General features: G+C 40.6%; 1 protein-coding gene across 1 annotated transcript in view; it reads right to left on the reverse strand.

The window, feature by feature from the left end:
- The window catches only part of lypd6 (LY6/PLAUR domain containing 6), a 229,020-nt gene that overhangs the window by 28,494 nt on the left and 174,617 nt on the right, over window positions 1–25,909 (reverse strand). The window lies entirely within an intron of this gene.

Consider the following 25,909-nt stretch of genomic DNA (forward strand, 5'->3'; position numbering starts at 1 on the left):
TTAGCCAGCTAAAATAACAAAGCAAATTGCAGAAAAATTGTCAGTCAACTCCAAAGCCTCATTCTTTCCACCTCCTCCAGCCCGAATTTCCTCAGGGTTTGGCCTCCAATAATTTGATTTGTTACATGCTCTTTTTCTTTTGGCTGAGGCATGGAAATGTCAAATCCACTTTGCCTTTACAAGCTGAACCTTTGCCTCAGTAGGGTACCACAGCATGCTTTCCCCCAGCTCCTCGTCTGCTGTTGCCTCAGACTTATTCCATTATAACACTGTGGCCTTTGCTTTGCCACCATGCCCATGAAATTAACTGACAAATTCATGAAGCAAAGGATACAATTGCTCATTTGTCTGAGATGATTAACGTGGGGACATGTTTTCTTTACCATCACCAGATGAGGACACAAAAGGTTTCGGCTTCCTGATGGGGGAGAACGTTATTATAAATATTTTTCCTTCCAGCTCAGTGCACCTAATAAAAGCTCGATTCTTACAAAGTATAAACCCCTTTGTGAGCAGGGCAAGGCTTAATGCAGGCACACCACTGACCCCTATAATTCGTTCCGTTCCTGTCTGCAGTTAGATTACATTACCAGCAGGTCAGAGGGAATCCTCAGACTGTGTGTGCTTTGCTTTGGCATGTTATGTTCTGTCAACCTCTTACTAAAAGGGATAGAGAAAAGTACTACAGCACATATCAAGAACAAACAATGGACCCTGCTCTAAACGTTGCGATTGTTGAAAAAGTCAATGTTTATTATTCAAACGCAATGACTTGTACGGTGGAAATCTACTAATCCCATACCTCGATTTGTACAGCTTACCCAGAAGTGTCCACATTTGACAAGCAACGAGTGTGAACAATTAATTTAAAAATTACATTTTTACAGAACTTAAAAATTTCTTCTAAAAACTTTAATGACTTGCCAACATCTCCATACAGTGTAACAGGTGTGAAAACCCTATAACTTGAGCAGTTCAAATTTATCAAATAAAAATGTTACAGAAAATGGACTACACCCTTTTAGAATTGTTCACACACCTTCAATGAAATGACACCATGTAATTACTTGGCAAGAATACAATTAAAAGGTGCTGCTTAGATTTATGGCAAACAACTAAAAGGAAGCAAAAAAGAAGTAACTGCATTTACAGCATCTAGTTATCTTACTGAGTGAGTTATTTTTGGATTGCTGTTAGTTTGGTTAATGCAGCAGCCACATCTCCTGAGCAGCAATTAAATAAATTATGACATTAATCAATTGAGAGGCATTAACTAGACCACCAGGCAAATTCCCTGCTTTCCTTTGAATAGGCCTGTGGGACCTTTATTATTCACATGAAAGGCAGATGGATCTCATTTGAAAGGTAGCATCTCCAGAAATGAGGCACTCCTTTAATGCTTTACTCAAGTGTCAGTCAAGATCATGTGCTTAAGGTTTTGATATGGGACTTGATCTCATAGCCTCCCTGACCTAGAGGTGAAAGTATTTCCAACTGAGTTCAACTACATCTTACTGGGTTTTCATGCATTCCTGTGTATAGTTGAACATTGATTTGTGACAGCATCAGTGATTTCAGGACAGATATCCCAGGGTGAAATTTGCTCTCATTGCGCCCATTTTCAGGCATTAAGATGAATGAAGGTCCAATTAAGGGGCCAGATTTCCATGCCCAAGCAGCTTTGGAAGCGTGTTACCTCGTGAATTTTGGCAGTCTACAGGTATCAGGTATCTACAGTCAACAGGCATCAGGCACCTTGAATCTGCCAATGTGGGGACTTATGTCAGTCCAATACTTCATACCTGAAATTGGTTCCACCTGAATGCAGCCAACATCAGGCTGACTTAATCAACATCAGGCCTAACCAATCATTAAAGTGACTATTGGAGGCTGTCAACAAAATGTAATTTCTTTTAACAAGAAAGCTTAATGTGGCAAACTAGTACAGTTCACCTAGTATTGCAGTTCACCCAGGGTCCTTCTCAGCACCCTCCAGCATTCCCCTTCCTCCTCCTGACTCACTTCAGCACAGCCACACAATACAAGTACCACAAAAGTGTGAGGGCACAGAAGGAGGCTATTCAGCCCATTGTGTCTGCACAGACTGTAAAGCTATTATACTGCATGTCCCTGGAATGCCAGCCAAGGAGAGTTCCCTCCCTCAAAATCACAGTGTACCCAGTACAATGGGGCAAAAGTAACTTTTGGAACCCATGAGTTTAAGTTACTCTGGAGATTTGAGCTCATAATCTGTTCGGTCGATTTCTTAGAGGAGATCTTAAATTGAGGCACTCAATGCCCTTCCAGGTGGATGTAGATATTCTCTTATGAAGAGTAAGGGAGTTCTCCTGTTGTCCTGGCCAACATTTCTTAATGAACTAAGCCTTAAAACAATTAATCGTGTCATTGATTTCATTGTTGTTTTTTGAGACATCACTGAGTGCAATTGCACTTCAAAAGCACTCCATTGGTTGTATATCACTCTGACATTGTAAAAGACCTTACATACTTCCAAGTTTCTTCTTTACTCAGTAAAGAATTTTTCCAGACTTAAGGGATAATCTGTGGATAGAAGCTACAAGTGTGGGCGCAGAAGTCATTGTCTGTGTGTTGCTGCTGGTCATTTGAAATGTGGCCTTTTACTAATCAGCTAAGTGCCAGTGTGCCGAACATGGTACAGGGAGAACATCAGAGTAAAATATAGCCATGGCACCTAAGTCCCAAATAGGACCACACAAATTATATCAGGGAAGGTATTTCGCAGGCTTTTTTTTCTCCCAATCTGCAACCAGTAAAGGTTACAGAATCAAATAAATCACAAAATCAATGATTCAATCAAAGAACACTTTCTTCAGTAATCTGTTGCCCAGGTTTATGAAACTTTCTAAAACAATTGCAGGACTTACATTTTATAAGGAGAAAGTGAGGACTGCAGATGCTAGAGATCAGAGCTTAAAAATGTGTTGCTGGAAAAGCGCAGCAGGTCAGGCAGCATCAAAGGAGCAGGAGAATCGACGTTTCGGGCATAAGCCCTTCTTCAGATTCCTGCTGTTCCTTTGATGCTGCCTGACCTGCTGTGCTTTTCCAGCAACACATTTTTAAGCACTAATCTCCAGCATCTGCAGTCCTCACTTTCTCCTAGTTGATTTTAACCTAGTGTGAATCCTCTTACAAGGATGCCCTCCTTGAAGAAGCTCTCCTCCTTCCTGAACATGGTACAGCACTACCAACAATGTAAACAGATCTCAGTGATATGGGCTCACTAAATAGGAAGCTTCACAAAGATAACTGTGACAAAATATTCACCAGAATAGAGACAGTGCACAGGAAGACTGATGCTGTTTTTTAAAAAAGCAGAATTGGGAACAATAACTATTTTCTACTGCCAGGAAATGGGGGACCTTTTGTGGCTTTGCAGTGCGAGAAATGCTACACATGGTTTGACAGACAGGAATTGAAAACACACTGTTGGTAATTTTCTGCACCACACCCAAGCCAACTGATGTGGCCAATCACCTGAAATTGTGGATGCTCACTTCAAAACGGCATTTTGCATTCAATGATCTGCACACACGATTTTTTGGGAAGTTATCCACTTTTGGGATGTAACAGACCTCCACCAACTATTGGCCACAGTGCGCACCTGACACCTCTATGCCAATTACAGTGATTGGAACCAGGTGGATTCCGACTATAGGATCCTTGATTGGAGTTATTGCCCTGGGCTAATCAGAATGCCCTGACTGACCGAAGAAACAGGGGATACTGGTCACTCAGGTGGTGAATGAAAAACTACAAGCAGACAATTCAGAATCTTCTCAGTTCAGGGGACTGACTCCGAACTGGCTGGCCACAGTCAATGTACTGTGCACAAATAAATTAAAGGTGATTTGGTGATGGGATACCAGCCTCTGTGTAGTTATTTCATGAACATAGTTTTGTTTCATGATTGACAGCTTACCTTCATGTATAATAATTTGGAGGCACTATTTAAACTGGGAAGAGCATTTTTTTGCCAAAAGCTTTAAATCCCAAGTGCACTTAGGTGAGATCAGCTGACATAACATTTAAGGCTATGCTCCGAGTGCTGGAAAGTGGGACTAGTGTAGATTTATAGCTCCTCGAACGTAGAGTCGCAGGTAGATAGGATAGTGAAGGCGGCATTTGGTATGCTTTCCTTTATTGGTCAGAGTACTGAGTACAGGTGTTGGGAGGTCATTTTACGGCTGTATAGAACATTGGTTAAGCCACTTTTGGAATATTGTGTACAATTTTTGTCTCCCTCCTATAGGAAGGATGTTGTGAAACTTGAAATGGTTCAGAAAAGATTTACGAGGATGTTGCAAGTGTTGGAGGGTTTGAGCTATAGGGAGAGGCTGAATAGAATGGGGTTATTTTCCCTGGAGCATCAGAGGCTGAGGGTGACCTTATAGAGGTTTAGAAAATCATGAGGGGCATGGGTAGGATAAATAGACAAGGTTTTTTCTCTGACATAGGAGAGTCCAGAACTAGAGGGCATAGGTTTAAGGTGAGAGGAGAAGATTTAAAAGGAACCTAAGGGGCAACATATTTTAGACAGAGGGTAGTGCATGTATGGAATGAGCTGACTGAAGAAGTGATGGAGGCTGAGACAATAACAGCATTTAAATGGCATCTGGATGGGTATATGAATAGGAAGAGCTTAGCGGGATATAGGCCAAGTGCTGGGAAATGGAACTAGGTCAAATTAGGAGGTCTGGTTGGCATGGACAAATTGGATGAAGGGCTTCTGCTCGAAACGTCAATTTCCCTGCTCCTCAGATGCTGCCTGACCTGCTGTGCTTTTCCAGCACCACTCTAATCTTCACTCTAATCTCCAGCATCTGCAGTCCTCACTTTCGCCCTGTTTCACTTGAACCATCAAGCCTGCTGAATCTAGGGCCCATTGTTCAACCTGCAGACCTTCATTCTGAGGAAATATGGATCTCAATTATCCAAAAAATGAAATGGCTATTTCAACTTTTTTATTCAGTCAGGAAGGATGAGCAATAGCAAGGTCAACTGGAACAATGGTGTGAATTCACTCTTCTTACAACTTCATTAACCTGAAGCACAAAGGAAATGCTCCTGCAAGCAAATTGAATTGAAATGAAAATAAAGTTGCTATGGATAATGGTAGATCCACTCTACAAAAGATTAATAATGTGGAGCGTATGCAGAATAATGGATGTCTCGTGCAATTGTCTAGAGAATAGTAGATCTCTGGCAGTGACTGCATATAGATAATGGATACCAGACGGTAATTATGCGGAAAATAGTAGGCACTGGGTGGTGATTACATAGAGAACTAGTGAGTAATTAAACAATCGTCTTCAAATAAAGCTATTCATATAATGTAAACATTACAGAATAGTTTCAGAGGTTTATTACCATTGAAATGAAAGAGATTGAGAACTTAGAATCACTGGTGAAGTGTGTTTGTTCAGCATACTGTTTGCAGTCTGTATTTGATTACCTTTGTTGTAACATGGAGCTGACAATCTTTGGCAGGTGTCTACCATATTCTCGGTACATAATAATATGCATTAAAAGGATTAATGATCATTCCTGCATTGAAGCAAGACTGGAAAATAACTTAGTGACGACAAGGAAACAGTTACAAGATGTACTGAAATACAAAAGTTTAAAACACTCAGCACGAAGCTAAAATGCAACTTCAGAACAATGAGAACTTTGTTCTGCAACAGGGCAAAAGGAGTGCTTTTCAACTTTCCTGTAAATAAAAAAAAATCAGAATTCAGCTTCAGAGGATAAACAAGAATTCACAGCCACATCAGTAATTAGATTAGATCCCCTACAGTATGGAAACAGGCCCTTCGGCACAACAAGTCCACACCGATCCTCCAAAGGGTCACCCACCCAAACCCATTTCCCTCTAACTAATGTACGTAACACTACGTGCAATTTAACATGGCCAATTCATCTGACCTGTACATCTTTGGACTGTCGGAGGAAACCGGAGCACTCGGAGGAAACCCACGCAAACACAGGGAAAATGTGCAAACTCCATACAGACAGTCGCCTGAGGCTGGAATCAAACCTGGGACCCAGGTGCTGTGAGGCAGCAGTGGTAACCACTGAGCCACCGTGTCACCCTCATTTGTAAATCTGTAGCATGAGGGCTCCTGGTGGATATAGTCTGGGCCAGAAATTAGCTTGGATAAGAATCTTATGTGGTGGTGTTGTGCTTAGACCTGGAATTCCCTGTAACTAGGTGTGACTAAGAAGAGATCTGCAGCCAATAATATTATCAACTGGAGCAGAAACTATGTTGGTTTCACATTCGGACTCGATTAGCTGACACAACTTTGTTCTCCAGTCAAAAGTGTTAAGCGAATATCATAAACCACTTGGACATTTCAAAATGTTGTTACTGACAATGATTACAGTAAATAAGGGTGGCACGGTGGCTCAGTGGTTAGCACTGCTGCCTCACAGCACCAGGGACCCAGGTTTGATTCTGTCCTCGGGTGACTGTCTGTGTGGAGTTTGCACATTCTCCCTGTAGGAGAAAGTGAGGACTGCAGATGCTGGAGATCAGAGCTGAAAATGTGTTGCTGGAAAAGCACAGCAGGTCAGGCATCATCCAAAGAGCAGGAAAATCGATGTTTCAGGCATGAGCCTGATTCCTGAAGAAGGGCTCATGCCCGAAACCTCGATTCTCCTGCTCTTTGGATGCTGCCTGACCTGCTGTGCTTTTCCAGCAACACATTTTCAGCACATTCTCCCTGTGTCAGTGTGGGTTTCCTCCAGATGCTCCAGTTACCTTCTACATTCCAAAAGGATGTGCAGACCAGGTGAATTGGCCATATTAAATTGCCCGTAGTGTTAGGTGCATTAATCAGTGATAAATGTAGGGAAAGGAGTCTGAGTCAGTTACTCTTCGGAGGGTTGGTGTTGACTTGTTGGGCTGAAGGGCCTGCTTCCACCCTGTAGGGAATCTAATCTAATCAGCTTTTCTTGTACTAAAATAACAGCACTTTGAAAAATCAACATGGCTCACAGGTATAGTTAGTGTTTGTCAATTATATCAGATGAATTTCTTACCCTTTAAGATCGTAGGATTGATTATTAAAATCTCCAGTTCGCAGGAACAAAAAAAAGTCAAATGGTTAACTTGTTCCTACCCATAAACAGCTTTACACTCTTGCCAATGAGGCTGACTGCTTGCAGTTCTCAGAAACTTGGGCTCAAACTGTGCAGGATTTTTTGACATTTAACACACAGCTCAGAAATCACACACAGTTGGCAACTGAATGTCTGACATATACTAGCAAGCACCAGCAAGCAAGGATGGAGAGACCAGAAAATTAATTCTAAAACAGAGCAAAGGCCAAAGCCAGAAGATTTCTTCAGATGATGCAATCCTGGTTTATTATCCATCTTAACTAGTTTGTGATGTTACCACTTGAGAAGAGATGGCAAAGGAGAAGGAAAGTCACCAATTTCAGGAAAAAGTGGGAATATATCTCCTTGACTCCTGAGAACAATCAAACAAAATCCTTTAGATCATGGTGTGCCATGATTGTGGATTGCAGTGATTTAACACTTAATGTGTTAAATGGCAGCCCTTCCCCACAAATATACCTTAATACCCTTGGGAACCAGTCAAGTCTGAACTTTATGGGAACCCAAGTTAATCACTCAGATTATTTTAACAAGTTATTCTTTTGCTATGAAAGGTCAACTGCATAGGAATAGTACGTGAGAAAGCATTCAGCAAAACCTATTAATCAAGTCATTCCACACAGATTCAGGTCATTTTCTGGAATGTTTATGTATGAAGACTATTAAAGTTAATGATACATCAGCAATTAAAACAGCAAAGTTTAAAAGGAATTTTCAGGTATGCAATGGATAGTAAAATGTAGTCCCTCACCTTCACCCTATTATTTAGACAAACACTATTGGTCTTCAGTCTGTTTCCATGCTGTACAACTCTATGACTATGACCATAACGCGTGTTTCTTCAATGTGAATTGGCTATAACACGATCAAGGAAGTTAGACCGTTATTTGTATAACACAAACTTTCCTTGTCTGTTTTAGCTATAATGCAATTCTGGTCCCATTGGTTTAAATGGTGCTGGTATTATACAATTTTCTTATAAGGCGGGATCACAGGGGAACAGAACTATTGCGTTACATCAGAACAGTCTGTAAGGCAATACATTTGGATCCCTGGGTGGTTCTTAATGTTTGAAGAGAATGGTTCCTCAAGTTAGTCTAGCAAGAAGGAGAAGGGCACTTTGGGGTAGGAAAGACACAGTCAATTATGGGGCCCAGAGAAGCACTTCTCGACTGTGCCCAGACATACCACGGAATGAAGCAACTATTTGCACTGAAGAGTGTTGGTCTGTAAGGGTAACATGATACAGTGAGTCACTTAGCATTCTGGAATCAGGGGCTAGTAAAGATTGGAATTTGTACTTTTGTGTAGTGCTTATATCAGATAAATTAAAGTCTTTCTTCTTGTCAATATCTTAGCAGGACTTATACACTTAACAGTAAGGTCCGAAGGAGTGCTGCAGAACAAAGAGACCTTGGAGTGCAGGTTCATGGTTCTTGAAAGTGGAGTCGCAGGTAGATAGGATCATGAAGAAAGCACATGGTATGCTTTCCTTTATTGGTCAGAGTATTGAGTACAGGCGTTGAGAGGTCATATTGCGGCTGCACATTAGGGGCCATGTTGGAATATTGTATGCAATTCTGGTCTCCTTCCTATCGGAAAGATGTTGTGAAACTTGAAAGGATTCAGAAAAGATTTACAAGGATGATGCCAGGGTTGGAAGATCTGAGCTATAGGGAGAGGCTGAACAGGCTTGGGCTGTTTTCCCTGGAGCATCAGAGGCTGAGGGCTGACCTTATAGAGGTTTATAAAATCATGAGGGGCATGGATAGAATAAATAGACAAAGTGTTTTCCTTGTAGTGGGGAAGTCCAGAAATGGAGGGATTAGGATTAGGGTGAGGGGGGAAAAGATATAAAAAAAACCTAAGGGGCAACTTTTTCACACAGAGGCTGGTGCGTGTATGGAATGAATTGTCAGAGGAAGTGGTGGAGGCTGGTACAATTGCAACATTTAAAAGGCATTTGGATAGCTATATGAATAGGAAGGGTTTGAAGGGATATGGGCCAGGTGCTGGCAGATGGGACTAGATTGGGTTGGGATATCTGGTCGGCATGGACGAGTTGGATTGAAGGATCGGTTTCCTCGATGACTATATTAATAATAATAATTCACCACCAGGACAGCCACATCAACGTAGACTGGATGAAGGACTTATGGGCTCTCTGAAGTACCTGATTAACTATCACTACATCTCAAAGCAACCAGGCAGGCATATACAGTGTTAATAGGGATTTATGGTGTCCTTCAGTGCACTCCATAACAAGTATGTACATGCTTTACTCAAAACCATCCTAAGTAAATCAAACAAGGATACCACCCTACTAGTCTTTATTTGACTATGAAAATGGGTGAGCTTTACATCAGTACAAAATCACTCCTTAAACAATACGCACAGGCAAATAAGGCATAGGCCCTCAAACTGGCCCACTTCTCTTTATAATAAAATATACTAGACTGAGGAAGACATAACAGGAAGCCATATGATAATTGAAAGTATTATCACAATACCGAATTAAGAATCATTGGAAGAAAGATATATTGTCAGCGATAATGAAGATTCAAATTGGATGCACATATTCTTAATTTGAAAAGGTATGAAAAGCAGCCTCTGAGAAAAAGCATTCAGAAATTATAACCAGAGAAACTGACACTGCAAAATATCATATGATCTTTTTAATACAGTGACAATTTATTTAAGAACATCTACATTTTTGGGTTGCTTCAAGCTATTCCAGTTTATTTTGGTTTTCAGATGGTAAATCACCTATTAGTGGAGACAAAATTACCATAACTCTGAAAATGTATATTTTATCTGGAGATCTATGTAAACTTTTGAAAACAAGCCAAAAAAAGCAAACCTGGAAAGTAATTGATTTTAGCTACAAAGCTTATCTTATCTCTCAAAGGTGATGGGTTATCACATCAAAACTTCTGTCAAACTTAAAATGTCTATTAAAAAGTGAGTTTGTGCAAATGTAATCATCCATTAAATGATGTGATTTATTTGTTCAAAACTTCCGTTGTTTGTGGAAACCTTTCATCGTATTAAGTATTTGTATTTTTAAATATTAAATCATATAACATTGAATACTTTATAGAATGTTTATGGTGTTACATTAAACATTTGGGTTAATCTTCATTACTACTGTTAGTACTTAAGTTTTAAATTATACATTACCAACAAATTAGTATTATCTCCAATGAGTTCCAAGGCACAAAGGTATGATTAACTAGAATTGGTTGCCAAGACAAAGAAGTAATCAGAAGGAGCAACTAAAGGTTGGTCAAAAGATGTATTTTAAGGCAAGATTCCAAAGGAGGAGAAGAATTTGAAATGCAGAGAATCTTAGAGCAGTAATTCCAGAATAAATATCAACTTCTTTTCCTATATTTATTGTTAAAAGGAAATCAGTTTTCTGAAATATTTCATGATCTATTGGAAGAAAAAGTCAGAAATGAATTATAAGTAGAAACTGGAGCAATATTTCAGTCCTCAGTTTCATAGAATCCCTAAAGTGTGGAAATAGGTCCTTTGGCCCAACAAGTCCACACCGACCCATTCCCCTAACTAATGAATCTAAGCTACACATCTCTGAACATTATGGGCAATTTAGCATGGCCAACCTAACCTGCACATCTTTGGATTGTGGGAGGAAACTGGAGTGTCCAGAGGAAACCCACACAGATATGGAGAGAATTCGCAAACTCCACACAGTCAGTCAACTGAGGCTGGAATCAAACCCAGGTCCCTGGTACGGTGAGGCAGCAGTGCTAACAACTGAGCCACCATGCCACCCCAACAGCAGTAGCTGAATACAATTTCACTGGTATATACAATAACGTAAAGGAAGGTCAGTCCATAAATAGAACCTCAAACTGAACAGCGTTGGGTTTGAACTAGTAAAGTACAAATTTAAAAACAGATATCAGGAATGACTTTCTCAATCCAAAATGGTCATGTGGCATTAATTTACAAAGTTTTATTTTCTTATTATTCTGTTCCCTATGAACAATCTGAGCCTATCATAACACTGAATCAACCTCAACTACTCAATCTTGCTTTCCTGTCTCACCACTATTTGATTAACCTGACTGCTTCTTGAAATGTATCTGTTTCATGAATTCTCAGCTTTTCTTGGTCCTCCTCATCTCCCATTGGTAACTAATTAATTAGTTATTCAACACAAGAAGGCATGCACTTCTTTCATGGTCAGCATTGGCCTCAGCCTGATTATGGTAATTATGGCCAAACGTTTAATGCACTTACTAAAGCAGTAAAAGCATCTCACAGTGACAGGTCACTTCCTATTCAGTAAGGTATAGCTTTTAGGGACTATTGTGGATGCAGTATTAATGTCCCTATCTCTGAATTAGGAGGCCTGGGTTCAGTTCCCATCTACTCCAAAGATGTTGAATAACAAGTTGATTGGAAAAAGAATCTACAAAAAAACTCCCTTCATGACATAACGCCACTGTATGGAGGTGAATCAGTTAGTTTGGTAGCGGGACTAGAAAGATAAACCTTGATAGTTTTCTATTAATCATATAATCCCTACAGTGAGGAAGCAGGCCATTTAGCCCATTGAGTACACACCAACCCTCTGAGAAGTATCCTACCCAGACCCTCTACTCTATCCTGTATCACAGCATATCCCATGGATGATCCACCTAGCCTGCACATCATGGGCAATTTAGCATGCACGTCTCTGGACTGTGGGGGGAAGCCCATGCAGACACAGGGAAACTTGCAAACTCACCAGTCACCCCAGGCTGGAATCAAACCCAGGTCCCTGATTCTGTGAGGCAGCAGTGCTAACCACTGTGCCACTATACTGAACATTGTAATGAATGCTGTATCCCTGTGGACATACTTTTTTGTTGAGTATCCATCCAAAGCATCAAACAACTAATACTTTTAGCGTTGGTACTAAGATTTTAAGAATAGTTACTTACTTTTATAAACATTTTTTAAAACGTCATTTCATCTTGCTGGTGAAGAATTTCTAAAACAAATTGCCATCTACAGCATCAGGTCTAATGTAGATTACTACTGGTTTCAATGGAATTGTTTGCTCTGGTCTTGCAGTTAGAACTCTGGGAGGGGCCACCATATTCAGAAACCACAGGCAATTTTACCTGTGTACTATTTGTAGTAAAGTTGTAACTGCAGTCTTTAGAAAGATATGAATTTATTACATAGGACGCGAAGGAAATCTGATCTGCAGCTGAACACTCCGACCTGGGAGCATTCTTAGGAATAACAGTACAAATATACGATATCGCTTCACCACAGAGTGAGGAGTGAACTGGTTCAATTCTACATTATTTCTTGGATTAAGTCAAAAAATACATTTTTGCAACAGTAGCGTCAACACCAGAGAAATCTTGTGACAGATCTTCTCACTTTTACTGGTATTTGCTTCCGCTGAAGCACAGATGCAAGTTAGAAGTATAGTTGGTGCTTAATGAATAATCAAACTATTATCTGCTTTGGACAGTTGTGTACTCTGTGCCTATCCAGTAATGTGACTGGTAATTACAGTTGGCTTCTCTCCAGTGGTTCAGTAACCCTGTGATTTTAATTATTGACAAGGTATGAAGAGTTAAAACTGCCCTTGAAGCACTGAAAAGTATGAAGAAATTCATTGAATCCCTACAATGCAGGGATAGGCCATTTGGTCCACTGAGTCTATTCTGACCCTCCAAAGAGCATTCCACCTTGAATCCAACCAATCCCTGCATTTCCCATGGCTAATCCACCTAGCCTGCACATCCCTGGACACCATAGGGCAATTTACCATGACCAATCCACCTAACCTGTGGGAGGAAATTGAATTGAATTTATAATCATATGTACTGAGGCACAGTGAAAAGCTTTGTCTTGCAGGCAATACAGGCAGATCTCACACAGACATGGGGAGCTCTTGCAAGCTTCACACAGTCACTGTATGGTAGAATTCAACCTGGGACCTTAGCACTGTGAAACAGCTGTGCTAACCACTGAACCACCATACTGCACACATTAATAAAGGTATACCCATTATATAAGTGTAATATTAAACAAATGAATTCAGCTATATTGGGAAAGAAATAGACATAATGCAATTTAAAAATAAATACACGCATATGAAAGCTTACAGCAGTAGTGGTGTGAAGTTTTGAAAAGTGACTTTGGACATAGAGAGGTCAGGAAAGAAGATGTTAAGGAGTCTGTACCTCACATTTATGGGCCAAAGCTGTCAGCTTCCATTAATGGCCTTCAGAATACACCTCAACAGTAGCATTAGGTTCACAAATCTGTCCCAATTAATTTTGAGCTGTTAATTTTCAAATCGTGTGTTCCACTTACTCAGTGTAGGAATCATCCATTCTTTGGACTGTAATTAATTATTAATGATAATCATTAATTATTAATAACTATCTTTGCTTTAATGCTAAAGATTGGTACAGGGAGGGTTCTGTCACAGGTGATTTCTCATTTTTAACAACTGTTATGAAAAGTATTTTTAACCTTTACTTCAAGAAATAGTGCAGGATTGATTCAGCTCACTCTTTCCTAATTCATGTGTCAGTCCCAACACTAACTAGTAGAGCTAAGTGGGAGGGGGATGTAGAATGGTTCCAATTATTCTTCCTTCATTCTTGTCACTCTTTGCCCACCTATCTCCCTATGCCCCTCTGCCCAGTGTGAGGTAGAGCTCTGCCTATATTTGATACTGGGGCTGAAAATGTGTTGCTGGAAGAGCGCAGCAGGTCAGGCAGCATCCAAGGAACAGGAGATTCGACGTTTCGGGCATAAGCCCTTCTTCAGGAATCAGGGCTTATGCCCAAAACGTCGAATCTCTTGTTCCTTGGATGCTGCCTGACCTGCTGCGCTCTTCCAGCAACACATTTACAGCTCTGATCTCCAGCATCTGCAGACCTCACTTTCTCCTCTATATTTGATACTCCAGTAAAGCATAAATGGTATATAGTGTCATTAAGTGATGACCTGGGAGTTCTCACCATTGACATTGGATTCTAAGATGTCTCATGAAGGCAAGGTTGAAGCATTTGTATCTATCTCAGCCTCTCTTTGAGATCTCCAGCCTCACAGATCTAGTCTCCAGTTATTACAATTCACTCCGTGTGATATCAACAGATGGCTGAAGGTACTCAATCCTAGAAAGGCAGCAACTGGGCACAAATGGGAATGTAGAAATTGGAACGCAAACAGGTCAATCACCACCGTACTGAATGGTGACGCAGACTTGAGGGGTCGAAAACCCTACTTCTGCTCCTAATTCACATGATCACCTTAGGGCCTTAGCTCAGACATGGACAAAAGAATTGAGTTCTGGAGGTGAAATGGGTGATTACCCTTGATATAAAAATAGCATTTGACTGAGTGCTGCATCAATGAGTCCCAGCAAAACTGGTAAATGGAAATTGAAGGGAACGTTCTCCACAGGTTGGAGTCATACATCGCAAAAGGAAAGCAAAAGGAAAGGGAGCAGTGGTTGCTATCAGACAATCTTCTCAGTTCCAGGATATAACTGCATGTATTCCCCAGAAGTGACCTAGGCCCAATCATCTTCACCAATGACATTCTCTCCACTGTAAGGTCAGAAGTAGGATTTTGCAAAATGTTCAGGAAGGCTCATGACTCCTCAGATATGGAAGCAGTCGAGGTCCAAATGCAGAAAGAGCTGGACAACATGCAAGCTCAAGCTAATAAATAAGAATTAAGAGTAACATCACACTAGTGCCAGGAAATTATTTTTGTATACATTCATTTACAGGATGTGGGCATCACTGGCTAGGTCAGCATTTATTACACATTCCTAATTATCCAGAGGACAGTCAAGGGTCACACATGTTCCTGTGGGTCTGGAATCACACGTCAGCCAGAGCAATAGGAATAGCAATTTCCTTCCCTAAAGGGCATTAGTGAAAAAGATGGGTTTTTCCCTGACAATCAACAATGGTTTCAATGTCATCATTAAAAACTTAATTCCAGATTTTTTTATATTGAATTCAAAAACCAAAATCTGCCAAGGTGGGATTTTGACCTGGTCCCTAGAATATTCCCTGGGTCTCTGGGTTAACCACCACAGAAACATACTGCACAGATATAGACTCTTTGCCAGCAATAATACCACTAAGCTGTTGCCTTCCCGTGTTCATCCCCAAGAAGAGAAAATTTAACAATCACCCTTGAAACTCAATGATCTTTAATCCTCCACTGGCAACATCTTGGTGTTGCTATGACCAGAAAGTAAACAGGTCAAATAAATACTATGGCTACAAGAGCAAGTCAGAGGCAGGTCAGTAGCTCATCTCCTGTCTTCCCAGTGCCATCTGTGTGGCACAAGTCAGGTTTGAGATAAAATACTCCCCATTTCCTTGGATGAGCACAGCTTCAACATCACTCGAGTAGCTCACCAACAACAAGCAAAGCAGTCCATTTGATTGGTACCTTATCCAATACTCACTCCCTTCACCAACATTGCACAGTAGCAGCAGCACATATTACCTCACAGCACCTTCCAAACCTGCGATCTCTGTCACCGAGAAGGACAGGAGCAGCAAAAGCACTGAAATACCGCCACTTGCAAGTTCCCCTCCAAGTCACTCGTCACTTTCACTTGGAAAAATATTGCCATTCCTTTCCTGGTGTTTGGCCAAGATCTTGGATCTCCCTTCCTAACAACTTTGTGAGTGTCAATCGATCCCCAAGGACTGCAGGGGTTCAAGAAGACATTTCACCATCACCTTCTTCAAGGTAATCACGGTATCGTTAACAAAGGCTGACCTAGCCATTCTCTTGAAATGCTCTTAAAAAGTTTATAACATGTCAGAACTTTGAGTCTCCATCAATTTCTGACAAACAGAAACACAATTGCTCGAGATCAGGAAGCCTGTCCAGTACAGCTTTCCATTTAAGTCTGTGATAAGTATCTTTGGCAACTATTCTATGAAGAAATAGATGCCAAAGGAACATATCGCAAAAGAATACCTTACCAGTTTGGAATGTTCGTGTGCAATGCTAGATTATTAAATGCCAGTCCAAAGTTTGAAAGCTGTTAAAATTCAGGCGTATAGTTGGAACAGTGTAGCAAAATAGTGAATAGATTGCCAAGCAACATAAAACGGACTAACCACTCTGCTTCAATTTCATAAATATACATGCCAATGGCATAGCTGTAAAGTGAAATATCTGTCTGCAAGTTACTTGAAAATGCGCATAGTAATATATAAATAAAGCACCTCAACTGTCAGCATACATTTCAATTTCTTCCTTCTGTTTATCTTCCCATCGACTCTCACTGAAGTGGAATCAAGACTATTTGCTCATCCCACCCTCAAAATGCAGAAGGTGCTATCCCAGATATTTCAAATCTGAGATCCATTGACTTTTGCAACATCACTCAAGAAGCTCACCACCAACAACAAAGCAGTCCATTTGATTGGTACCTTATCCAACACTCCAAGGCAGTTGGATAGGGTAACAGTACAGATCATCTATCATCTCACTGAACAGCAGAACAGGCTGAAAAGTTTGAATGATCTCTCCTAGTCCCACTCTATCTTGAGAACTTAAAGATGAAGGACTATTTTACTGTTCATGATTTGGAGATGCCGGTGTTGGACTGGGGTGTACAAAGTTAAAAATCACACGGCACCAGGTTATAGTCCAACAGGTTTAATTGGAATCACACTAGCTAATGTGCTTCCAATTAAACCTGTTGGACTATTTTACTGTTGTTAGGCTTCTCCTCTTCCTACATTCTTCAAATTTTTAAATTTCACACTTGTTTCCACCAAAGCGCTAATTCTTCAGTATCCAGAGTTTCACCCTGTTTCTTTTGAATTAATGACTCAAGGAGGAGGTATGCATAAATTTTACATTGAAAAGAAGAAAACAATGAATGCTGAGCAAAACATAAAAAAAAAGCTGCAGAACACTTATATGGGCCACCAAAGAGCACATGAAGACTACTGTATTGAAAAAATAGAGAGAAGGCACTATGAAAAGCTTGTGTGATGCAGTGATAGTGTCCCTACCAGGAGTCCTGGCTTCAAGTTCTACCTGCTCCAGGAGGTGTGTGATAACATCACTGAATGGGTTGACTGGAAAATATTGAGAGGGTAGGGTTTGTGGGGCTTGGGAACAGGGGCAGGGGTGTGGAGGGAAAAGGGGGGAACGGTTGCAGAAACATGCAGGAAAATGGGAGGTGTGTCAGGTAACAGCAGTGTCCAAATGAGCAGTTTCCAATGATGGAACAGAGAAGGAAGAACCAAGAAGTTGACAAGTAAAACAGAAGAGACGTTTTGTACAATGAGTCAACACAGAAAGTGATCACCAGGTCAATAACAAGGCCATAAGGTACTGGAGCAAAAATAGACCCTTTGACTGGTCCAATAATGCGGTCAGGAGTAGAGGTCTTTCCTGGCATGATGGTCTCAGTCATGTGGAGCAAGCTCCCCCATGGCCGTTTGTCCCAGTGTTGAGGTCTCGTTGGTGGTCTGGCTTAATCTCGAATGCTTCCAGCCCGGTGTTCCAATTGCCTGGCGTGGTGTTTTCCAGAGGTTCCAGTCTTTTCCCGCTAGTGTTTTCTTTGGCGGATGCTTCCAGCCCCATGATCTGTCAGCCCGGCGTATTAAGTGGTGGTCTTGGCAGTGGTTTTCTTTGGAGGCTTTCAGACCAGTTTTCCAGCATCCTGACATTTTGCTTTCATCCCAGAATGGCACTCTCATCATGGATTGACAGTCTCATTCTGGCTGTGTGTATCCTCTCTGGCTTGGCTTCCTCAGAGACCAGGAGACTTTAAATGGACATTGACGAACTTCTGTCTTAAATTTACTTTTTTACTTATGACCATTATCATCAATATAGGTGCCATGGTTCTCCAATGGAGGGCTCTCTAGGTGGGGGTTCTCCCCCTTTCGCTCGGGGATCTGGGGTGGAGGATGCTGCACGCAGCAGTTCCCTGCAACTGCAGATTGCGGTGGTTCACGAACTCCAAGCCCAACTGCTTGTTCTGTGGTGCTGTGGAGTCCGTGGACCATGTATATATTGGGTGTGGGCACCTGCCCTCCCTTTTTGATTTTCTCAAAAACTTTCTCTGTTTTTGGTTGCACTTTAGCCCCATCCTCCTGATCTTTGGAACCTGGTGAGGGGCGGTGGGGAGGGAGGGCAGGTCGAGTGACCTCCTTGTGGGTCTGCTCCTGGGCCTGGCCAAACTGGCCAAAAACAGGTCCAGGCAGTGGGCCGTGGAGGGGTGTCATTAGGGCCGGCTGCCTGCCCCTCATCTGCAGTTATGTCAGAGCCTGAATGTCCCTGGAGAAGGAGCATGTGGTGTCCACCAACACACTGGAGCTGTTCAGAACGAGGTGGGAACTGCAGTGAATGGAGTGCTTTATTTCCCCATCCAACTCTATTTTGATTTAATCCCTTCACTTTTTTGATCATGCAGCATAGCCCTCTCAGAAAGGCATTGCTGGTCACTGGCCACTCGGATGTTTCCTTTCTTCCTAGTGGTGGAAACTGAATAAAGATTTGTACACCTGTTGTCTCTCACTGTGTCTCACACCTGCACGAAAAAAAAATAGGCGCCATGGTGGTATGACTTATAACACTTGTCATTGTATTTTGCTTGTAAAGGTTCACATGACAATAAATTCTAAATCTCAAGAATTCCATGTATTCATTAACTTTTAAAGAACAAATTATTTATGAACTTACTTGTGAACAAATTATCTAATCCATGATCCTTTCTTGTTGCCATACTTATTCTATCCTATACAAACAGCTATCCCACTATTTTTTCCTTCTTGCCTTTCATTTTGAAAGGACCCCAGAATATTTAAGATTTCATAAGTTCATAAGATATAGGAGGAGAATTAGGCCATTCGGCCCATCGGGTCTGCTTTGTTCGAAAAGCTACATGTATTCAATAATGACGGATATGCTCCCTACCCCTATTTTCCTGCCTTCTCTCCCTATTCCTTCAAATGCATTGCCAATTAAAAATCTGTTTAACTCTTCCTTAAATTTACTAACTGTCCCAGCATCCACCGCACTTTGGGATAGCAAATTCCACAGGTTCACAACCTTTGGGAGAAGCAGCTTGTCCTCAACTCCATTTAAAATTTGCTACCCCTTATCCTAAGGCTATGACCTCTCATCCTAGAGTACCCCACAAGAGGATGCACATCTATCTTATACACACTTTTTATCATCTTGAATACCTCAATTTGATCTCCCCTCATTCTTCTAATTTCCAGACAGTATAGACCTAAACTGTTCAATCTGTCTTCGTGCGACAAACCCTTCATCTCTAGAATTAACTTATTGAACCTAGCTCCCAGTTCAGATCTCTTTATAGCGAATATGGAGACATGATTATGAGATCATACTCAGTAACATCTATATGTGCCATCAAATAATTTATTTTGTTCGAAAGGCTACATGTATTCAAGTCAACAGCTACTAATGTTGCCTCTTTAACACTGACAACCCCCCACCCCCCTCACCCCCAACCTTGACCAGACCTGCTGCTGTTTTACTATGTTATATAGACTGTCCATTCCTGTCTCACTCTGGGTATTGCTATCCAAGTAGCTGCCCTGTGATGCTGCCATACCCTTTTGTTTTGTACATCTACATTTCCACTTTCTCAAACCTTTTCCCCCTCTAATTAGTTTAAAGTGATTATTAACTTCCATGTTCTGCATTTTAAATATAGCTCCTAACTGTTCATATTCTTTCAGCAGAACCACCTTCCCAGTCCTATTGGAACCAATATGGAGAACAACTGGAACCTGTTCCTCTCACTTGACATTCCTCTCCAGTCACAAGGAGATGTCCTTAACCCTGGCACTGGGCAGGCAACTTCTGCTTATGGCAGCAGACAATGATATCTATCCTTTAAAACTGTCATGCTTTAGCACAGCCAAATTCTTACTTCATCTTCCTACTGGAATGACTTCCTATATCATGGTGCTATGGTCAGTTCATTCATCCTCTCTGTAGTCCCTGCACCCCTCCACACAGCTTGCAAGAACTCTATAACTGTTAGACAATTGCAACGGTTGAGGCTCCTCAACTGTAACCTCCTTGGTTTTCATACCTGCCTCACCTGCAATCACATCCTACTGTCCCTGATCATAGACCAAAGTTGAAATACCTAGTCTGAGAGCTGGCATAAAGTGTCTGACTCTCTTACCTCCTCCCTGATGTGACTCAATACCTGCAGCTCAGACTCCAACTCCGAAACCCAGATCCAAAGTTCCTTGAGTAGTTAATAACGTCCGACAGATGTGCTTGCTCTGGATCACCTTGTGTCCAGCAGCTCTCTTATACTGCAGCAGTAACACATCACCCATTCTGCCATCACTATCACATATTATTCAAAACATTAATTAATTACTTTAGATTTCCTGCTCTTAACATGATATTGTATTATTTTAAAATAAAGACATCAATATCAATCTTATACTTAACAAACTTTATTTTTAAAAAGAGCGAAGAAAAAGCCTGGAGATCCAAACACACATCTTAAACCTTACTTTTACTTTAAAGACAGAACAGAAAGTCAACAGACCTTGGAGGTAATGGGAGAATGGGAAAAAGTGGAAAGGCTAATGGAACCCAAAGACTATATGTTGATGTACTGTAAAAGTTGCACACAGTTTACCAATATTAACTGGGAGGTAATATCTTTTATTCATGAAATATGCAAACTATCTTGATTAATATATGGACAGTGTTGCAATATCTTTAGATCAAGAGAGGTGCATGTTATCACCAAGTTCAGTTATAAGTATTGTCAATGGGGAAACATGTAAATAGAAAAAGAAAGGAACCAAGACTAATTCTCTTGAGATAAAGAAAATGTGACCATGCAGACAATACAAGAGTAATTGTTACAGGTAGACTTGCTTGGAAATGAACTGCATTACTCTTTTTTTTGCACACTATTATGATTAGTGATGCTCATTATCAATGTGTCCAACATATCAGGAAGAGTAAATATGACAGCTCTGATATTGACTGAGATGTTGCACATTTTGCTATAGTCTAGATTCAGAATCCTTAGTTCCACAAAGTCTTATGCAATGAGAAATGTTGCACTGTTCCCAAAAAGTAGATTAATAACTATTTGCTAATGTGAAATTGGGTATTGCTGAAAATAAGACAATCTTTGTCATAGCTTTTGATCTTGCAAACATCAGGACATTTTGCAAGAATTCAAATTCAAAGCAAAAACTAATATTTACATAGCATGAGATGAGAGTGATGACTGGTTAGCAAGTGGAGTCTGATTTAATATACAGTTGTCCTGGAGTTGCCACTTATTTAATGCTGAATGGCAGTTAACAATTCAACTTTATTCATTTTTTTTTAAAACAGGCAAGTTGACTGATTAATTAGAACACTATCCTGAGAAATGAAACAGTGAATGACGATCACCTATTTTGTTAAGTTGATACCGTCACAGTGCCTGTGTCACATGTTCGGTCTTCGAAGAACAAAGCCTGGTATTTAAATAGCATCCAGAAGACACAATTACATCACTCTGCAACACTGGCTGACAGTCCTAAATTGGTTGTCAGTATGTTTCCTTGCACACTTAGAATTAACCAGCAAATGTTGACCAATTGCAGAATTGCATCTAATCCTAGATACTGCGATGTGAGTTTTGAAAGCACAGGCTCATTGGAAATGGTTAGCAACTTGCTCAGTATCAACAGCCGAAGGTATATCCTGTTTGAAATGATCTGCCATTTATATGACATATGGTCTACATATCCGATATCAGATATGGACTAATATAGACCAAAATAAAACATATTAAGACAGCCTAGATCCTAACTTTTTCTTATTTTAAAGGTAAGTGTGGGACGTTGCATTCCAGATGCAATTCGAATGGTCAAACTACTCGACTTTTAAAACACACTTTATTTTTACACTACAGTTAAAATATAGACAAAATAAGAAAGAATTGGTTAAGTGTAACAATCAAAATGTGTGACAAAATAATATGTAGTAACTACTACTAATTAACTGCTCCAATGTAGTCATATGAACACATCCTTGGCAAAGGCAAATTCAGTAAAATAGATTGTCTCACATGCGATTCTAGCAGCAGGAAGAGATCCCCAGAGAGAGGAATAGGAGCTTCCATATCCAGCATCAAGACCTAGCAACTGTTGAAAGTTGGAACTAAAAATCCTGGTTCTGTGGGACCTTGACCCCACCCATTCAAGCTGCTTCTGCTGCTACAATTTTAAAACACCCAAGGCCTCACAAACTATTAAATTTATTGGCTTTCAGCAGACCACCCAGAACCTCTGTTGAAATCTTTCTTCATTAAAAAAAGCCAAGTCAAAATGCACCTCTTAAATGTGGAGGTGTGTCACATGATGAAGGAGTAGACTTCACCTGATGAAGGAGTAGCGCTCCAAAAGCTTGTGATTTCAAATAAACCTATTGGACAATAACCTGGTGTGATGTGACTTCTGGCTTTGTACACTTCTTAAAGCTACTACTGATTCTCTATCAAATGAATGGTTTGTGTGAATGGCAGAGCATCTTTTTGGCTGGTTGGCAGCATTCTGTTATTCGTGAACATCACTCGTGTTATTAGTGCACAATAGCGATGAGAAACAGCTAGCTTAACCTGTAACTAAATTATTTGAGGTACTTTACCCTTCCAGAATAATCTGAACTAACCTGGGCACTTTTCGGAACCAAGAGTGATCACCTTAGAAAGTCATCTATGGGTTTAAACAATTATACAGTAAGAGGTTTTCGGATCGAAGGAGCAATTAACCCACAGGATGGTGTTGCCTTCCCTCTCCACTTCATAAATATGGGAGGAGTTGTTTAATTAATAGTTTAGAAATCAGAGCTTATCAATGACATAGAGTCATGCAGATGAACAGCATGGAACAGACATTTTAGTCCAATTTGTCTATGCCAACTAGATATCCTAAATTAAAACTAGTCCCATTTGCCAGCACTTGGCCCATATCCCTCTAAACTCTTCCTATCCATATAACCAATCAGATGTCTTTAAATGTTGTTATTGTATCAGTCTCCACCACTTCCTCTGGGTGTTCATTCCATACATGCACCACCCTCTGCATGAAAAGGTTGCCTCTTGAGTCCCTTTTATATCTTTCCCCTCTCACCTGAAACCTATACCCTCTAGTTTTGGACTCCTGGGCTGTTGTAGCCCCAGCCTATTCAGCTTCTTCCTACAGCACAAGCCGTCCAACCCTGGCAATATCTTTCTAAATCTTACCTGAACCCTTTCAAGTTTCACAATGTCTTTTCTATAGATGTGTCAATTCCCTGAGGATATGTAGCAGCATTATTAACAACATCATGTGGTCCTCGCAGATAGCAGCCTGTGGCATTGCCTGTCTTGGTGAATCAAAACAAATCTGTGAAGCATCACAGGATATTCCAAAGTGCTTCACAAACAACAACTTGCTTTGGTACTGGTACATGCTTATTGTTGTTTTCTATGAAAATACTGTCAATTTTAGTATTGTATGGTCTCACAAAAAATGAATAAACAGCGACCACACCTCCTCCATGATAATCCCCAACACCGATATCCGACAAGGCTGTGTACTCAGCCCCCTACTACACTCCTTATACACTCAACTGTATGCAAAATTCCCCATCAACTTCATTTACAAGTTTTCGAAGGACACCAACTTTGTAGGTTGGATCTCAAACAATGACATTGCTCAGTACAGGAAGGAGATACAGTGCTTAGCAATATGGTGTGAAGACAACAATCTCTATCAATGTCAGCAAAATGAAGGAACTGGTCATCGACTTCAGGAAGCAGAGTGGAGGGCACACCCCTATCCATATCAATGATGCTGGGATAGAGACAGTTGACAGTGTCAAGCTCCTGGGAGTGATGATCATCAACAATCTGACCTGGTCCACCCACGTTGAGACTACGGTCAAGAAAGCACAGCAACACCTCTACTTCTACAAGAGGCTGAGGAAATTCGGCATGTTCATAAAGACTCTTACAAGTTTTTATAGAAGCACCACAGTAAGCATTCTATCTGGATGCATCACGGCATGGTTTGGCAACTGCTCTGTCCAAAAGCACAAGAAACTACAGAGAGTCATGAACACAGCCCAGTCCATCTTGCAAACCAGCCTTCCATCCATTGACTTCATCTTTACTTCCTACTGCCTCAGGGAAGCAACCAATGTAATTAATGACCCTCCCACTCTGGTTATACTATCTTTCACCTTTTCCATCAGGCAGAAGATGTAGAAGTTTGTATACATGTACAAACAGATTCCTTCCCAGCTGTTATCAGAACTTTGAATTTTAATTTTAATGTTACTCTCTCTTTCTGCAAATTCTTGGCTGCTTTCACATTGTATCCTGCACTCTGTTCTGATGTACATATATAGTACAATCTGCGCGTAAAGTATATCAGACAACATTCTTACCAACTTTTACATCTTAAAGATACACAGTGTATCGGCCCCTTAATACTTCACTACAGTTACACGTTGAAGTCCTGGAGCATGATTTGAACCCATGACCTTCCAAATCACAAGCGTAACTAACTGGGTCTAGCTGACAGCTTCCTGGTTTTACACAAACTGCTGAGAGGTAATCTAGAGATATTTAACACAGATTTTGTAAGATAACTTAATATCCAAAATTAATTACAATTTTGGTGACAAATATGGTAATTAAACTATTTTGTCATGAAATAAGCGTGTACTAAGCTCTTTGGCAGGTGATGAGGTAAGGCCTCGACTTATGGAAGAAAATCAGAGTAATTAGGTTAATTATTGCATTCCTCTTAGTTGAAGTGCACACTCACAAGTAGAGGCAAATTAATGGTCTCTGTGCTGCTACGGAACGGTTGAAATTGCCTCCTGTCAAGATGTTCACCCATTATAGTGAATGTTCAATGCATTTCTATGGAATGCTTTAGTCCAGCAGGAGTGTTAACTTGTTTATTTTAGAGTAATGTTAGCACAGTTGTTGTTCACAAACTTGCATTGTCAAAACCCTAACTCTAGGTTTTTACTGAGTAAAACTGATACAGCTTAACCCCAGCATGGAAAAACACTTCAGGAATGACTTGGGAGACCTGATTCCTAATCTTCTCCTGTGTGTCCGTGAACTCCTAGCAGAATAAGGTTCATCTGGCTGAGTAGCAAATGTGAAAGAGACAACAGTCATAATCCACTAATGACTGTTTCTTTGCTGTAGGTAAAGGATTCTAACTTGCAGAGATTGACTTGATGATAAAGAAAGCACCCACTGAATATAGAAGAAGCTTCTTGTTTCAAATATCCAGGTGCTTTGGGCTAAGCTTATGGAACTCCATCCTTATCCTCTTAGAAATAGGGATCGAGTTTTAGTGCTAAGCTTTTCATTTCTTGCCCTTTGTACAGAAAAGAGCTTCACTGTGGCCCAAAGCAGGTGGAGTTTCTGCTCCTGCCAAGAACTCAAGCTAACTTTAAAGCATAGGTAGACAATAGCAGTGCAAAACTGATAGCTGGATGGCAAACAGCACCTCAGGTATGGTGAAGGGGTTTAAGTTACCATTTGACAGGTAAGCTGTGTTTAAAGCTGGAAGCATGATGGCATTTCAGTGTGTCCACACTTGAATCTGATGGTCACTGAATAACCAAATTGTAACCTTTGCTATGGCAACAACATCAAAAGCTTTTTGCATAATTAGTCAGG

This window comes from Hemiscyllium ocellatum, chromosome 7 (genome assembly GCF_020745735.1).
Source record: "Hemiscyllium ocellatum isolate sHemOce1 chromosome 7, sHemOce1.pat.X.cur, whole genome shotgun sequence".
In the NCBI taxonomy this organism is placed as follows: Eukaryota; Metazoa; Chordata; class Chondrichthyes; order Orectolobiformes; family Hemiscylliidae; genus Hemiscyllium; species Hemiscyllium ocellatum.